Here is a 17,927-nt window from a genome sequence, read left to right as displayed (position 1 = left end):
GCTCCCGGGGCGCGCACGCCGTGGGGGCGGAGGGGAGAGAAGCGCGGCGCGGGGGGTGGGGCTGCGCCAGGGGCGGGGCCTGTGCCCCGATGATTGGCGTGGAGTGCGGCGCTCTTCCCAGGGTAATGACCGGCGGGCAGCTCGCCTCTGAGAGTGCGGAAGGTGACAGCGGTGTCACAGAAGTAAAGGTAAGTCTGGCTTGGCTACCGCCTGTCGGTCGTAGCCAGTCTGGTAGTCAGCAAGCTGCAATGTGCTTGTGATAACCAGGTGATCTTTCCTTGGTGCCCCAAGGACTATGGAAAATAACACTTGAAGATCTGACAAAGTCTAGGCATTTTCGCTCAACTCTTGATATGTTTACAATTCTTTCAGTAGCTATACCTGTTTTTATTTTTAAGTTTTTATATAAATTCCAGTTGGTTAACATACAGTGTAATATTAGTTTCTGGTGTACCATTTAGTGCTACAACTATTAAAATCCCAGGAGAGAAGACAGGACCTAACCTCTTTGACATAAGCCATAGCAACTTCTTACTAGATATGTCTCCTGTGGCAAGGGAAATAAAAGCAAAAGTAAACTTTTGGCACTTTATCAAAATAAAAATTTCTGCACAGCTAAGGACATAATAAACAAAACCAAAAGGCAACCTATGGAATGGGAGAAGATATTTGAAAATGCATATCTGATAAAGGGTTAGTATCCAAAATCTATCAAGAACTTATAAAATTTGATACCCCCCAAATGAATAATCCAAATAAAATAGACATTTTTCTTTTCTTTTTTAAAGTTTTTAATGTTTATTTTTGGGAGAGAGAGAGACAGAGAGAATGAGGAGGGGAGGAGCAGAGAGAGAGGGAAACACAGACTCAGAAGCAGGCTCCAGGCTCTGAGCTGTCAGCACAGAGCCCGATGTGGGGTTTGAACTCCCATACCGTGAGATCATGACCTGAGCCGAAGTCGGACACTTAACCGACTGAGTCACCCAGGTGCTCCAGACATTTTTCTAAAGAAGACATCCAGATGGCCAACAGACACATGAAAAGATGCTCAACATCACTCACCATCAGGGGAATACAAATCAAAACCACCGTGAGAGACCACCTCACCACTGTCAGAATGGCTAAAATCAACAACACAAGAAACAACAGGTGTTGGTGAGGATGTGGAGGAAAAGGAACCCTTGTGCACTGTTGGTGGGAATGTAAACTGTGCAGCCACTCTGGAAAACAGGGTGGATGTTCCTCAAAAAGTTAAAAATAGAACCACCCTGATCCAACAATTGCACTACTAGGTATTTGCCTGAAGAATACAAAATTCTAATTCAAAGGGATACATGCACCCCAGTGTTTTTAACACTGCTATAGCAGCATTATCTACACTAGCCAAACTCTGGAAACAGCCCAAGTGTCTGTTGACTGATAAATGGATAAGGAAGATGTGGTATATATACAATGGAATATTACTCGGCCACAAAAGAAGAATGAAATCTTGCCACTTGCAACAGAGTGGATGGAGCTAGAGAGTATGATGCTAAGTGAAGTAAGTTGCTATCCCTGTTTTACAGATGGGGAAATTAAGGCTCAAACTCATCCAGTGATTCTCTCAAGGTCCAGGATTTCATCCTTGCCAAAAGTTAGGTGGTAGAGCCTGTTCTCGGGAGACAGACCTCACCCATACACAATGGTTCTGAGAAGAAATAGTAGGGTGAACACCAGTTCCTGAGATTGACCCATGACCTTGCACTTAGCTCAAGGCCACTCTCTCTAGCTTGACAAAAACTACCTTGAAGTCACAGACCTGGAAGAGTCATTGAGAATCACAGCTTCTGTTCCCCTTTTCCTCTTTTTTTTTTTTTTTTTAAACAGGTGAATACACTGCTATCCAAGGATAGGAAGTGACCAGCCAGCCTAGACACTTTAAAATGTTTTTTTAAAATGAGAGCCCTGGAAAAATCTACACTATTTCCCTTTCAAGTAAAACAAACTTGGAAAGAACTAGTAGTTACATATTTCAAGCAGAATCCTTCTTGGTCTAGCACCAGCCTGGATCATCTCTTTGGGGTAATGTTTCATCCCTGGATTCTGATACTGTTCATGAAAGAAAGCTAGCAGTGACCAGGGAGCCTTGTGCTTTAGAAGTAAATACTGTCTTTTTTACTACTGCTCCACATTAGAATCATAAAGCCATAGAATGTTCCGGCCCAAGAGACTGTAGACACTCTTTCAAACTACCTCCTTCTGCTGCTGAGGAACCTGGACCCAGAGAGGTTGAGTGACTCACCCAAGATCTGGACCCAAAGGGGGAAGCTGTACCGATGGTTCTGATCCCTACTTCAGTGCCCTTTTATGGCAATCTACTTTTTTATGGCGATCTGTTTCTATTTTAAAAATGACCAGCTTGGCTAGCTTGCACATTAAAAACTTCTGTAACATGTACTTAAGGTTGCTTTTAGAAGCTTAAGTAGTTGGCCACTGACATGCTGTGATTTTATGGCCATTCTCCCTCAAAACTATGTGCCCTTCAAAGCCCTCACCATCAGAGATATTGGTTTGGATTATGGTAGTCTCCCTTATAGCCCCCACTAAAATGCCAGACTAGTATTACTACACCATTAGCATTTCTTGATAATTTATATGTGATAATTATCTGATAAAAGCTAGGAAAGACAAGTATAAAGAAGGTATGAAAACATGGAGCATGGTGTATTCATTTCCTAGAACTGCCCTAACAAATTACCCCACACTGGGTGCTTCAAATGACAGAAATTTATGGGGTGCCCGGGTGGCTCAGTCAGTTAAGCGTCCGGCTCTTGACTTCAGCTCAGGTCATGTTCTCACAGTTTGTGGGTTTGAGCCCCATGTCGGGCTCTGAACAGGAGGTGTGGGGCCTGCTTGGGATTCTCTTTCTCTCCCTCTCTCTCTGCCCCTCCTCTGGCCGTGTGTGGGCACGTGTGCTCTCTCGTGCACTCTCTCTCAAATAAATAAACTTTAAAAAAATGACAGAAATTTATTTTCTCGCAGTTCTAGAGGCTAAAGTTCTGAAATCAAGGTGTTGGGAGAGCCATGCTGTCTCCAAAGACTCTAGGGGAGGATCTTTCCTTGCCTCTTTTTAGCTTCTGGTACTTGCCAGCAATCTTTGGCATTTCTCAATTAGTAGATGCATCACTCAGACTTCTGTCTCTGTCATCACATGGTGTTCTCCCATGTGTCTGTGTCCAAATATCCCTCTGCTTTAAAGGACACCAGTCATAATGGATTTAGGGCCCAACGTAACCCAATATGATGTCTTCTTAACATAATTATATCTGTAGAGACTCTATTTCTGAAGAAGGTCACTTTCACAGATTCTGGGTGGACGTGAACTTTTGGGGGACACTGTTTAGCCAGTACATGAGAGGACCATCCCAGTCTAGGTTGTCAAGGAAGGTCTCTCCAAGGAAGTGGCGTCTGAGGTCACACCTGCAAGATGAATTGGTATTAACGAGAAGAAGGGTGAAATCTGGGTCTACATGAAGAGGTCGTACAGTGGAACCAGCAAAGAGGCTCTCAAGGAGGAAGGAACACGACTGTCGGGGTGATCCATCAATTTAGTCTCACTTATTAACAAAAGAAACAAAAAACTAAGCTAATTGGAGATAACACTGAGTACTTTATTCTAGGCACGGTTCTAGTTCATTAGAAAACACTTGAAATAGAATGATACTGAAACTACATCAAAATTCATGGAATGCAGCTAAAGTAGCACCCTCTGAGAAATTTATTCCTTGAAATGCTTATTTTAGTAATGAAAAAACATTTGACATCCATTATCTAAGGCTCCATCTTAAGAAGTTAGGGTAAGAAGGGGCACCTGGGTGGTTCGGTTGGTCAAGGGTCCGACTTTGGCTCAGATCATGATATCACAGCGTGTGATTTTGAGCCCCGCATTGAGCTCACTGCTGTCAGCGCAGAGCCAGCTTCTGATCTGTCCCCCTCTCTCTGTGCCCCTTCCCCACTTGTGCTCTCTGTCTCTCAAAAACAAATCTTAAAAAAGAAAAGGAGGGCAAGAAAAGCAAATTTTATCAACCTTTTAAGAAAGGAATTATACCAGGGTGCCTCGGCGGCTCAGTCAGTTGAGTGTCTGACTCTTGATCTCAGCTCATGTCTTAATCTCAGGGTCGTGAATTCAGGTCCCACATTGGGCTTTGCACTGGGCCTGAAGTCTACTTAAAAGAAAAAAAGAAAGAAAGAAAAAGCAATTATACCAATCTTACATAAAGTCAGAGAATTAGAGGAGGAGGGTCAAAATGATCTTGATGCCAAGAAATAAAAAGGAAAGAAAGTTACACATCAATGTCCTTTATGAACACAGATGCAAACACTCTAACAGATCATTGGCAAATTAAATCCAGTAATATCTGGAAAGAGTCAGATAGTTTAACCAAGTGTAATTTCTTCAAGAAATGCAAGGTTGGTTCAACATTTTAAAATCAATCAATGCAATCCACTACATAAACAGTGTAAAGGAGACAGTGCATTTGATTCACATGATCTTAATCAATGTAGAAAAAATATTTAACAACATTGAACACTCATTCATGATTTAAACCAAAAAGCTCTCATCATCTGTAAAGGGAATGATCTTTCCTCAGTTTGATAGGGTATCTATAAAAGAACTATAGCTAACATGGCCATGAAAACAAAGTATCTCATTACCTGCTTGGTATTTTAAAAGTATTAAGTGAAAGTTTGAAAAAGAGGGTGACATCTGGACTGCAGAAACCATCTCGCAACCATGAGGCAACAGTAATGTGGATAAGAAGGCCATACTAAATATGATGAAACAGATAGGAAGAGTTTCTTGGGATTGTCATGGCATCCTGAAACCACTGAACTAACACCAGCCACAGGATCTACCTCCTGATTTCCTGTAAGGAGAGGAAACTAAAGCCCCTATTTGTTTAAATTCGTTCGGGCTGGATACCCCATTACCTGCTGTTAGGTCTTTAAAAAGATTTGTGGACTGGTTGATTGAAAACTAGGAGGGCCCTCAAGAGGTCCTATCTCCCAGCTGCCTTACTTTGTCAGTTTAAAGTCTATTTACATTTTACAGATGAGACAGCTAGGCTCCCTGAGGCAAAGCGGCTCCCACAAGCTCCTAAGACTGGGAGACAAGAGACTTGAATGTGAAGAATACCAAACTGGGAGGTAGGCACTTGAGCCCTAGTCCCTGCTATGCTGCCAATTGACTGTGTAAGCTCAGAAAAGTTAGTTTACTTCATTGGTCCTCACCATCTGTACGTTTTTTTAAAAAGGTAGATGGGAGGTGTCTAAAGTCCTTTTCAGGTCCCAAATCCATAATTTCTAAGAGGCAAAAGAGAAGACTAGAAACAAGGTCCTCCTCCTCTTCCTCCTCCTTATAGAGTCAAACATAAAAGAGCCCTTTCCTTTTCTCATTGAACTCTGGATTGCTTTCCAATTGTGCTTATGGGAACCCTGATGAATGGCTCAGTATTTAACCATCAGTCTTTAAAATCCAAACAGGATTTCTCTTAAATTATCTTCTTGAAAAAATCCTCTCATATGGCAATTGCTTGACGTCCTGCTGGCTTTGCTCTCTAGATGTGTTAACCAAACTGGCTAAACTGTCCCTCCCAGCACTGTGGATGTTCAGAGCAGGTACCTGTGAGGTGCTGTGGATGTCACAGAAACACAGGAATCAAGTGGCCCTTGGACATGGTGGGTCCTATTGTTCTCCCCTGGTGCTGTTTGCCTCCCTAAGTCGTTCATGCACAGACTGGTTGTTGAGCAACTTGGCTAATAATCCTATATACTTGTACAGAATTTGTCTTCAAGGAGATCATAACACTTGACAGACATGACCTCATTTATAAGCCCAGCATTCCTAAGGCAGGGAATGGGCCAAGAGAATTCTTATTTTATGGTATTCTTTTATGGAGAGGAAGCGCTTGAGATCCAGAAAGAGCCAGTGACTTGTTTAAAGCAGTATCAGAATTCAGAGTTTGCTTCGACTTTTTCTCATCACAGCAGCATGATCAACTGTACCCGAAAGGGATCATGTGAGATATGGGTCATCACACAGACATACACACACTCATGCACACACACAAGCACACACACACGTACGGAGTGGACATGGTTGCTGCTCAGGACCCATTCTTCTGTTTTTGGTAACAGTGTCTCAGATTTCTAAAAGAATATACCTGTCTCACACTCAGTCCATTGAGGTCAGAACATGACCCTGGCCTAGTTCGGCAGAGTAATTTCGTTCCCTGACTACTGTGATTGGCGCATGAATCATTCTATTCTGATCAATATAAGCCACATTCTTCAATATCAACTTCATCTGCAGAAAGGATGATATTCTGGTTTCCATACAGATTTTGTTCCATTTCGCAAACCTTTCAGCCTTGGGCAGGGAGCAACAGGTTATTTATCAGGCCCCTTGAATCTTGCCACTTCTGTGTTCCTCCCTCACTTGAGCTAACATACCATTATCCCAAGGATCCTTCATTCAGTCTTTATCACCTCAAGGTTAGAGTTGAAATTCGTAGTGGATCAGCTCTGGGAATCAACAGGTGATTAGATGTTATTGGTAGGTTGGCCTCATGCCCCAAGGTCACGACTGAGGCCCCTCCAGGGTTTTAAGCCCCAAGTCCTAACACTTCACATATCCCCTGGTTCTCACATGCATAACTGCTTGCTTGTTCCCAGAGCGTTCTTTATTTTCATGCCTCTGTGTCTTTACACACATTTCCTATGACCGGAATGATTTTCTCTTTCTTGACTGCCTAGGGAAAAAAAAATCTATTCATCCTTCAGTTTGCCCCTCTGAAGCTGTGTTATTGTCAAGTTGTTCCTGACCTCCAGGCAAGAAAATCTCTCTCCTTTATCCGTCAGCACCATCACTTGCTATAACTGCTGTTGGTTCTTGCTACTAGCTTATTCCTCTGAGTATTCTTAGACTGGAGCATGTATGAGTTCAATTCAACAGGTACATTTTGGGTGGTTGGGCTGTGCTCCTCCCATGCCCTGCAGAACTAAGGCTCTGGCTACCTTGCCTTCCACACCAGAAATAGATTTCACCCATCTTCTGCTGCAATGATTCTACTTTGCCTGGTCTCCAAATTCATCCCCATTTCAAATGCATGCTGTATTTTTTAGAGTAGCTGTAATGTCAGGTAATGTTGACTTGAACGGAATTGGATGTTTCATCTTGTTGAAGTCAGGCTAATAGTTCCATCTGTCAGAATCTTTGGAATTCATATTTTATTAACCAACTTTCTCATTACCCTTCTTAGCTTGAATCATATCTCTTTGCATACATGTCTTAGTTCCCATATCCTCTCCTGCTAGACTGTAATCCCTTTGGAGTCGGGTATCATGTCTTTTTTTTTTTTTTTTAACGTTTATTTATTTTTTTTTGAGATAGAGAGAGAGACAGAGCATGAACAGGGGAGGAGCAGAGAGAGAGGGAGACACAGAATCGGAAGCAGGCTCCAGGCTCTGAGCCATCAGCCCAGAGCCCCACGCGGGGCTCAAACTCACGGACCGCGAGATCGCGAGATCGTGACCTGAGCTGAAGTCGGACGCTCAACCGACTGAGCCACCCAGGCGCCCCTGGGTATTGTGTCTTCTAATTCATACCTTCCAGAGTGTTTAGGACAGTGCTAGATACATAGGAGGTGCTCCAAACATGTTTGCTAGGTGACTAGTGAATGAATGAAGGAAGGAATGACATTACTTTCCTTACAGACAGAGCTCGGCGAGATAAGTCACTTCTCCGCTCACCACCCTTCAAAGTCACTGAAGTGAGGGGACAGAAAAGGGAGAGAAAGCAGTGGGTGATCCAGAGATAAGCTTTATCTTTCTACACTATATTCTGAATGTACCTGCCTTGTGGTGCCTAACAGGAAATTCTTTAGAGTTTTTGTAGTTGGATGGAGAATTTTCCACTTCAATGATGCAGGTCGAACTCTATTTTTACATCATCTCATCGTTTCATTGGGAAGTGGGGCGAAGAGTCAGTTGTGTATTCTCAGTACAGCATCTTTCTCTGTGATGCCTTCTCTGCCTTCTGTGTGAAATTGCCAGCTGTCGCCCTTTGACAGCACACTCTATGCCCATCCATGCTTTTCTCTTTCTCTGTAGCTCATATCACTGTCTGAAATACCATATATTTTCTTCTTTTGTTAGTTTCCTGTTTGTCTCCCCATATCAGTCAGGCAGCAGAAATCATATGGTTTTTTTTTTTCATGTTTATTTATGTTGTGTGTGAGAGAGAGAGAGACAGAGCACGTGCATGCGCACACATGAGTAGGGGAGGGGCAGAAGGAGAGAAAGAGACTCTCAAGCAGGCTCCTTGCTGTCAACACAGGGCCTGATATGGGGCTTGATCCCACAAACCGTGAGATCACGACCTGAGCTGAAATCTAGAGTCAGACGATTCACCAGATGAGCCACCCAGGCATACCAGAAACCACATATGTTATTTCAACAGGAACACTTCAATATAAAGAATTGTTACCTAGTAGGACATGCTTAACTACTAAAAGAAGTTTAAAAAAAGAGAGAGATTTCCATAAAATGGTCCAGAAGAAGAAAATGCAGCCAAAAGCATCTACTACCTCTAGGCTTGGTGGGAGGAGTGGACAGGAAGGAACTGAGGACTCGGGGAATGTCTCCCCCCCCCCACACACACACACCCTACTGTCCCCATCCTAAGGCTGAGGTTTGGAATTCTCCCAGGAGTGTGGCTACCTAGGACTGGCTGCGTAATATGCAGACTTAATGCAAACTGAAAATGTCGGGCTCTTTGTTCACTCTGTGAACAAACTCTATTCACTCTGGATATATAATCTTAGACATCTCGGAATATATGCACGTGCTCCTACTGCCAGTCCTACAAATGTTTGTGTCCATTCTAGAAGGGAGAAAACAGAAGGAATAGCCTCCTGGAAAAAGTGGCATGAGATAGGGTTGAGGACACAAAGGGAACAATTACCGTGGAGAGGAAAGACTTATTTTTAAAAATTACCGCCGGTAAAATACACACGACATAAAATTGGCCATCTTAACCCCTTTTCAGTAGGGTTAAATATCTTTGCATTGTTGTGTAACCGATCTCCAGGACATTTTTGTCTTGCAAAACTGAAGCTCTATACCCCTTCAAAAACAACCCCCTAGTCCCACCTCCCCTCAGCCCTGGAAACCACCATTCTACGTTCTGTTTCTGTGAATTTAACTACACTAGATGCCTCATAGAAGTGGAATCGTACCATATTTTTCTTTTGTGATTGGTTTATTTCACTTAGCATAATGTCCTCCAAGTTCAGCCTTGTTGTGGCATGTGTCAGAATTTCCTTCGTTGCTTAAGGCTGAATAACATCCCTTGTGGATATATACACAGTTAGTTTCTCCGTTCATCCATTGACAGGACACTTGAGTTGCTTCCACATTTTAGCTATTGTGAATAACGCTTCAGTGAACATGAGGGTACAGATATCTCTTTGAGACTGCTTTCATTCCTTTTGTATGTAGTCTCAGAAGCCGGATTGCCAGATCATATGGTAAGTCTATCTTTCATTTTTTGAGGAACTTCTGTACTGTTTTCCATAAGGGCTGCACCAATTTGCATTCCCACCAACAGCGCACAAGCGTCCCGGTTTCTCCGCATCTTCACCAACACTTGTTATTTGCTGTCTGTTTCTTTTCCTTTGCAAGTAGCCATCTTGATGGGTATGAGGTGGTATCTCCCTGTGGTTTTAAAGGCTCCTTTTGAAACAGAGGGGAGGACGGGAAGGTGAGTGAGAGGCAGAGCCATTTTGAAGTGATTAAGAAAGACACTCCTAGCCAATCTCCATTTTGTCAGCTGCCTTGATGGCAGAGTCATAAGCCCAGAGAGGAAGGTACGGAGCGGGGAGGGGCTGGAGGGGACTGGCAGAGGTTCAAACAGGAGCCAGCAGGGAAGTAACAAGTGAATCAATCAGGGGTGATTACAAAAACAACTGAGCAGTGGTGAGGCTCCATCTGAGGTCAGGAGGCTTGAATACCTGATGAACCTGATCCTGATGTCTCCAGCAGCCAAGGAGTCAGGAAGGAGCAAAAAAGACTCGTGGGGTTATCTAGATTGGTGCCTGGAAATCTTTTCCTGTTTGTGACGTCGCCCTGCCTGCCACGAGCAGCTGGGGTGGAAATGATTATCGGAGTTGGGAGAATCGAGAGGGTGTTGCAGGTGCCCATGGGAACCACTCCTTCTCATCTTGTGATTAGGGATCTAGGAAAAAAATACCCTGGGTGAAGTGCCTTCCAAGGAAAACCAGGGTTCCTTATATAGGACACTGGGAAATCTTTGTTTAAGGAGATCAGCAATACAGGAAAGTGCGGCAGGATGCAGGCTCCCCAGAACAGGAGTTCTCAAAGGATGACAGCAGAAGTGAGGGCATCCGGCTCATCTGGAATCCTGGTATTCACTGCCCCAACCCATACCCACTGCATCAGAAACTCTGGGGATGAGGCCCATGAATGGCTATTTTATAACAAGCCCTCTTCAGGTGACTTCGATGCAGGCTCAAGTTTGCATGCTGTACCCCAAGGAACAGTATAAAGGGCCAGCAGACGACTAACATGAAGCAGAGAAGGACTAGAACAGAAGTGTATTTGAAATGAGATCCTGACAGAAGGAAACAGGGGTCGGGGATGTCAGCTGGACAGCAATTGCGGCCCAGAGAGACACAAAACACAGGAGGTTGGGCAACTGGTCGGAGGTAGGACAGTGGGGAGGGCAGGGAAGGCTGTCTTATTTACTAGATTTGGAAGAAGGGGTCGAATTAAACAGACAGAGAGTTCCAGTTGCGGTGGTGAGGCATGGGTGTGTCTCCTCAAGACTGGTCCAAGCCCCAGAACATCGATTAGTTATGCGACCTTGGGCAAGTTATTTGTTTAAACTCCTATTTTCTCAAAGGTAACATGGAGATCATATTACCACCTATCTGGGTTGCTATGAGGAGTTAATGAAATAGTCCAAGGGAAGCACTAAGCACAGTGCCTGGCTGTAGGATGAGTTGATAAAACTCTGCCGTGAATTTTATTTAAAAGCAACTTGGGGCTTGACAGGGGAAGGTAAGTCAGAAGATGAGATCTCTATAAATACCTTTCCTAACCACACCCTACCTTACACATCCATGTTGTGCAATTAATGTTCATTGCTGACAAGTCTCTTTCCCTTTTGTCGTGAGCTCTGTAGTCGTTCAGTCACCTAAATGTTCTTCATATCTGTACCGTCATAACAGCGACTTCGGATTATAAGCTAATGGTCAGGGCTGTGCCTACTTAGGGTCCATCTCCCTTGCCCTAGAGCCTGGCAGAGCTCCCACAGCCACAGCCTTAGAAAGCACTTTATTTATTTATTTTTATTTATGTATTTTGAGGGGGAGGTGGAGAGAGAGAATGGGGAGTGGAGGGAGGGGCAGAGAGAGAGAGAAGGAGAGAGAGAATTGCAAGTAGGTTCCGAGCTGTCAGCAAAGAGCCTACTGTGGGGCTTGATCTCACAAACTGTGAGATCATGGCCTGAGCCAAAATCAGGAGTCGGACACTTCACTGACTGAGCCACCCAGGCATCCCTAGAAGGCGGTTTGAAAATGAACGGAGCACCTGGGTGGCTCCGTTGGTTAGGCGTCTGACTTGGACTCAGGTCATGATCTTGCATTTGGTGTGTTTGAGCCCCACGTGGGGCTCCATGCTGATAATTCAGAGCCTGGATCCTGCTTCAGATTCTGTGTCTCCTCCTCTCTCTCTGCCCCTCTCCCACTCACAACCTGTCTCTCATTAAAAAATTTTTTTGAAAGAAATTAAAAAGCCCTGACCTTCCTTGTTCACCCTGGGAAACTGAGGTAGGCCCAGTGCATTTGGCTTGCCAGATACAGACATTGGTAATGCAGCATCTGCTTTTACAGTTAACCTCTCGGCTGCCGGGGAGACAGGTAGAGGCAGGTGCTGCTGTCCCTCAGGGCCTCCTGGTGCGGCGTAAGTTTCCCAAGTACACAGAACAGACAGGCTCAAATGTAGCCTCCCAGAGCTGACCCCATTGGGAAGCACCTGTGTGTTCATCTGGATTCCTGCTCCCCCTGGTAGGAAGGAGCCTGGCCTCCTGTCCTGCCAGCTTGCTGTTTCTTGTATTTTTTAAAGGGTTGTGTTCAGACCCCACTTCCTCAGCAAGGTGCTCTGCATTGGGACTTAGGTCCAGTGGTTTACGTTTCTTCCTGTCCTGTCCTTTAATCGAATGATTATGACTGAAAGATCATTTGAGAATTTAAGTAGAATATTTACCATGCCCTAACATAACACCTTGCTTCATTTTCTGGCACATCTCCTTCCCTGTTGTATCGATCACTTTACACATTTGCAATCATGGCATATCTGAGTTGATAAGGGCCACAAGTATTATCTCCTTTGGCCCCACTTAATTGTTTGGCTCTTGGTAGAATCCCTGATATATAGCATGTGGTCAATAAGGGATTATTGAACGACTACTATTTTATATTATGCTGTTTCCATTTAAGGTCATAAGAACATTCCCCTGTTTCTATAGCATGACTAATTGCAACCTTTCATGGTTCCCCAATAGCACCGAACAGCAATTTATTAAAGGTTTCCTTACATTGGAATTCTGACTGTTTGCTTTGTTGTTGTTGCTTTTACTGTTATAGATAATCTTGTCATAAAATTTTTATGCACATTTTATTTAGCTTTTTTTGGAATCTGTTTCAAATACAAAAAATTCCCAAGAATGGAATTACTGTGTAAAGGAGGTTTGGACAGCTTTATGATTTAATAAAGATTTCTTAAGGAGCCGATAGTTCCTGGTGGGGACAGTCCTTTTATGCCTGCGCTCTGCTACGTATTCACATGTCTATTTCTCGAGGATGTCCAAGTCAATGATGAGGGCCATAGACGCCATCCCCAAGAGCCCCCTAATTCAGAACTCTTTGAAGAGTCTGAAAACTTTTATTGGAAGCTTACTACATGGGGCTAAGCAGAGCTTTTGGTTTCTGAATAACAAAATAGATTATTAACAGAAATGATGCCTTTCCCTCAGGTCCTAAAATAAAATCCAAAAACCATGGCCCCCATCAGAGCAAAGTCTCTGAGACTAGCATAGCTTCAGGTAGTTCTGCCTTTGATGCTGAATGAGACTCTGAGATCTCAAATCCCAAGGAGACCTGTGTTAGCTTGTATGGCTCCTCTAACAAGTTGCCACAACTTAGTGGCTAACGACAATGCAAATTATCTGACAGGTCTGCAAAAGTCTGACACGCTCTTGCTGGGCTAAAAGCAAGACATCCACAGGGCTGCATTCCTTTCCAGAGACTCTGGGAAGGATCCGTGTCCTTGTCTGTTCCAGGTTCTAGAGGCTGCCCACAGTCTCTGGTTCATACGTGGCCCTCTTTCTCTGTGTTCAAAGCCTGCAATATCAAATCTTTCAGACTCATCTGCAGTTCTCTCTCTCTCTCTCTCTGACCACATCCTGGGAAGGTTTTCTGCTTTTAAAGGGCTAATGTGATTAGATTGGGTCCACCTAGATAATCCAAGATCCAAGATAATCTCCCCATCTCAAGGTCCTTAACCTTAATCGCATATGCAAAGTCTCTTTGGCCATGCAAAGTAATGTATTCATAGGCCCTGGGGATGAAGATGTGAACATTTTTGGAGGGAGGGATTATTTTGCCAACCAGAAGACCTAAAATGGAAATATGTTTTTTATTTAAAATATATGCATTCACAGGAACATATAATATGATTCATTTATATAATGAATGACTAAATTGGGTGAATCAGGTACGAAAGTCAGTATGAGAGTAGAGAACGCTACGTCACCCAGTTGTATTCAGAGAAAATCCTCCAGGATGTCATGTAGATTCTTCAGCACCTCTTATACCAAGGCCAAGCCCACATGTCTGGACCATTGAAACTGCCAGTCTCCCCTCCTGTCCGGGCCCAGGCTCTGCACAACTGTCTGCCTTGTGGAAGGTGGGGCCAGAGCTGAAATGTGGCATTATCAGGCAAAGTGAGGGGACAGGAGAGCAGGAGGGAGGCCCTGAAGGTAGCCTCGTACCTCACTAGAGAGCTGCTGTTTGCTAGGTTCTGTTTATGGGCGTTCCTTTTGCAAGAACAGCATTTTCTTCCTTGGTGGTCTTTGTCCCTTGGCCTTCTCGTGCTGCTGTTTTTTTTTTTTCCCACCTGGATCTTGTGTTTAGGCTCTCTTGGAGAGGCTCTCTGATGAATGACCCTGTGTGTGTGTGTGTGTGTGTGTGTGTGTGTGTGTGTGTGTGTTTGGAGCTGGAAGAGTAGATTAACTGAGTCCTGTTTTTTTTGCTTGTGACTAACTTGACTGTAAGTACAAAGGAGAGTATAGAAGGGCATTCGTATTTCTTTCTGGAAAGCCTGGAAGGTGAAGGAATGGGCTGACAGAGGCCACTGAGTTCAGAGATATGGATCTGATGACAACATGGGCATTGATTTCTTTATAAGATTGATTTCTTTGGGGATGCTACGATGGGCTCTGAGCCTGGGATTCAGGACTCACCCTTTACAGCGGACTGAGTCTTAGGTCCTTGCCTATCCTGAAAGCATGTTGGAAGCAGAACTTTTCTCCAGCCTTGCAACGAGGCTTTGGACTCACCACTAGATGGCACCTGTGCCGTGGCTCTCTCCCGCAGCGCGGCAAGGCGGCCAGAAACTTGTCCCGGGCTGTGGGACTGACCCCCTCACAGGGCTGGACGGGGTTGCTCCTCGGCCACTCCTGTACCTGGTTTTGCTGACTTCCATTTGGGTATCCACCAGGACTAAACTAGGACCAAACAAGGCGGTTTTTGCTTCATTCTCTGCATCTGATCATAGGTTAAAAAAAAAAAAAAAAAAAAAAAAAAAAAGATCCTTTTGTTCCTGGGGCTCCTGAAAGAAAATGTGAAAAACCTATGAAAACAGATTTGTTTTGTGATTATATTTTGCTTACTTGTTCATAGGCAACATGGGGCCAGACAGACTTGGGTTTGAGCTTTAGCTCTCATCTTCTGGACAGTCCTTTCTGCGCCTCAGTTTTCTTCTAAAAACGAATCATCCTTGCCTGATGGCATTGTCAAAGAGGAAGACATAAAAATGATGCAACGTGTCCAGCCCCGTGCCTGGCGCTTGGGAGGTGATCTTCTGTCTCACTTTTTCCCCAGACGGAGCAGGAGCTCTGACCCACTCACCTGTGTACCCTCTCAGCTACCATGGTGCCTGGCATGCGGGTAGTCCTCTGCATGGATTTTGAGCGAATGAACAAACTAGCTCACGAATAGAGCTTACTCAACTTAATTTCTTTTTTTAATTTTTAATGTTTATTTATTTTTGAGAGAGATGGAGACAGAGCGTGAGCGGGGAAGGGGCAGAGAGAGAGAGGGAGCTCAGAGCCTGGAGCCTGCTTCGGATTCTATGTGTGTGTCTCTCTCTGCCCCTGCCCCACTCACACTCTGTCCCTCTCTCTCTCAAAAATAAATAAACATTAAAAATTTTTTTAAAAAGTGCTCTGATTTTTTTAAAATGTTTATTTATTTATTTTGCGAGACAGCGAGCATGGGGGAGGGCAGAGAGAGAGAGAGACAGAGAATCCCAAGCAGGCGCCGTGCTGTCAGCGACATGGGGCTCAAACTCACGAACCATTAGATCATGGCCTGAGTTGAAATCAAGAGCCAGACACCTAACCAACTGAGCCACCCAGGCGCCCCAAAAGTGTTCTGGTTTGATCTCATACCAACAACAGGAGCCTTTATATAATATGGCTGACTAGAGGCATTCAAATCACTGCTTAAACACATTTAGGGACAAGGAATTTGCCACCTCAGAAGAAGGTCCCCTTCTTTTTAGACAGTTCTAATTGTAATTATTAGATCGAGACTGTTGCCTCACTTCTACACATTGGTTCTGATTCTACTCTGGAGCCACTTAAGTTTCCTCCCTCTTTCACAGGTCGGTTCTTCAAATTGACAAGAGCTGCTGTCAATCACCTCTTTCTCAACTTTTTCTCCCCCAACCTCTCCGCTACCTTCAGACATTTTCGAAGGACTCCTCGCCTCTCCTAGACCACAAACTATCTGGAGCTGAGCCAGTGAACAGTCCATCATCCGGAGACCCTCTTGTGCCCTGGCTTCCTGGCTGTGCCATGACGCACAGCTAGGTGGTGCTATGCCCAAGGCCCCATTCTGGAGCTCTAGGACTAATGTAAAGTTTGCCTTCTTCCCCTAAGAAGTTATCGGTGCTGACCCCATCTTGCCTCATATCCGTTTTCCTCAGTGACCACCAGAAGTCCAAATCCCATCCTCTGCAGTGATTCACTATGACCCTGACACATCATCCCCCTCCTGCTCTTTACGTATCTGATATGGACATCCCACGTTTTGCCTGTCCATACCCTGCCCTCCTTCTCTCGATGACTGCATTGCAGTTTTCCTTTGAAGAACCATTCCCTTACTTGCCAACATGCGGTTCTGGTGAGTTCTGTTCACCGTAAGTGGGCAGCGGACCCAGGCCTGGCCAATCAGAGATGCCTCCACACTAGCTACAGTGGACGGTTAGGGTCGGGATTTCACTGGTGTGATAAGGGAAGAGGCGGTGGCTGAAGACCGAGTCTACCTGTTGGACAGCCATCCACTGCTCTGTGGGGAGAAGCTGCCTGAGAACAGAGCCAACGCAGAGGAGAGCACCCTGGGGACATGTTTGGGTCCCCGATGCCTCTGAGACGAAAGCCAGCAGTCCCACTGGCCTTCAGGCATGTGAGCAAAATAAATTCTCTTTTCTTTTGCTTAATTAAGTTTGAGCTGGATTTCTGACATTGCAAACTGACAAGTCCTAATATAATTTCTAATCTGACTCACCCTCCCACCCCTCCCCTGCTGGGGGACATTGCATTGCACCTCTTGGATGACACGTTGAGAGCTTGCCCTGTTCCCTCGTATGTTCTTGCCTCTCCGGTGAATGCCCTTCCCACCTCCTTTCATTAAGTGAAATCTGGCGCTCCCTTCAGGACACTGCTTCCCCTGCAGCTCTCTCAGAAGACAGGTTGATTTTTTTCCCCTACACTTCATGTGCCTCAAGGCCAGGAAGTGGGTAGGAGCCCTTCTTGTTCTCTATCGCCATTTAAAAACCACTTCTCTTCCTTCTACTTCAAATTCTCCAGCTTCTCTCAACCTCGGTGTCCACCTGTCCTTACTGCTCGCTGATGACTTCGGCCCTTGTCTCCTTGACTTTCTTTCCCTCTGGCTCTTCCAGGCTCCATTCTCAGCCACTTCAACAGACTCGTGAATGATTCTTCCAACACACGGGTCTTCATCACCTTGGCCGCCCTTGACCTCCTCATCACCAGCAACTATAACACGTCCAAAGCCTCAAATTCATATCCCACTTCCTATCATCTTTCATCCTTACAGCTCACCTAACTAGCATACCCTTTGACCTTCAGACTGCCAATTTACACGAACCCCGTGTTCTGGACCCTACAGTCCATAGTTACAATCATTCCCCAGAAGAAAACCTAAATCCTGGTCTGTCTTTTCTTCTTTTTTTTTTATTAAAAATTTTTTTAAAAACATTTATTCAGTTTTTGAGAGACAGAGAGAGATAGAGCATGAGTGGGGGAGGGGCAGAAAGAGGGAGACACAGAATCCGAAGCAGGTTCCAGACTCTGAGCTGTTAGCACAGAGCCAAACACGGGGCTCCAACCCACAAACCATGAGATCGTGACCTGAGCCGAAGTCTTCCGCTTAACCGACTAAGCCACCCAAATGCCCCTGTCTTTTCTTCTGTTAACATTCACTGTGTTTGTTTGTTTTTTTTTAATTTACTCATTTTTGAGAGAGAGAGCATGAAAGCAGGGGAGGGGCAGAGGGACA

The 17,927-nt window shown here is 44.7% G+C and overlaps 1 long non-coding RNA gene across 1 annotated transcript; it reads left to right on the top strand.

Annotated features, from left to right (window-relative positions):
- The first annotated feature begins 77 nt into the window (after positions 1-77).
- Positions 78-16,845, top strand: LOC102953842. The gene is made up of 2 exons (XR_006216203.1): positions 78-188; positions 16,009-16,845. It is a non-coding gene; the product is annotated as an uncharacterized LOC102953842 (long non-coding RNA).
- The last annotated feature ends 1,082 nt before the right edge of the window (positions 16,846-17,927 follow it).

The sequence above is a fragment of the Panthera tigris genome, chromosome B1 (genome assembly GCF_018350195.1).
Source record: "Panthera tigris isolate Pti1 chromosome B1, P.tigris_Pti1_mat1.1, whole genome shotgun sequence".
NCBI classification, from domain to species: Eukaryota; Metazoa; Chordata; class Mammalia; order Carnivora; family Felidae; genus Panthera; species Panthera tigris.
Note: the sequence above shows the minus strand (reverse complement) of the source record. Positions and strands in the feature narration are given on the sequence as shown.